Source organism: Cebus imitator, unplaced genomic scaffold, assembly GCF_001604975.1.
Source record: "Cebus imitator isolate Cc_AM_T3 unplaced genomic scaffold, Cebus_imitator-1.0 Scaffold792, whole genome shotgun sequence".
In the NCBI taxonomy this organism is placed as follows: Eukaryota; Metazoa; Chordata; class Mammalia; order Primates; family Cebidae; genus Cebus; species Cebus imitator.
This window is the reverse complement of record NW_016108107.1, coordinates 26,465-26,904: the sequence shown is the minus strand read 5'-3', so window position 1 is coordinate 26,904 and position 440 is coordinate 26,465.

Sequence of the window (440 nt, the reverse complement as noted above, 5' to 3'; positions counted from 1 at the left end):
ATGGAGTTTCACTTTGTCACCAGGCTGGAGTGCAGTGGTACAATCTCAGCTCACTGCAACCTCCACCTCCTGGGTTCAAGCGATTCTCCTGCCTCAGCCTCCTGAGTAGCTGGGACTATAGGCACGAGCCACCACACCTATAGCTAGTTTTTGTATTTTTAGTAGAGACGGGGTTTCACCATGTTGGCCAGGATGGTCTTGATCTCTTGACCTTGTGATTCATCCACCTTGGCCTCCCAAAGTGCTGGCATTACAAGCATGAGACCCGCACCTGGCTGGACTTATACACTTTTAAACAACTAGATATTGTGAAAATTCACTCACTATTGCAAGCATAGCACCAAAGGGATGGTGCTAAACCATTCATGAGAACTTCACCCCCATGATCCAATGACCTCCCACCAGGCCCCATCTCCAACACTGGAGATTACAATTCGACC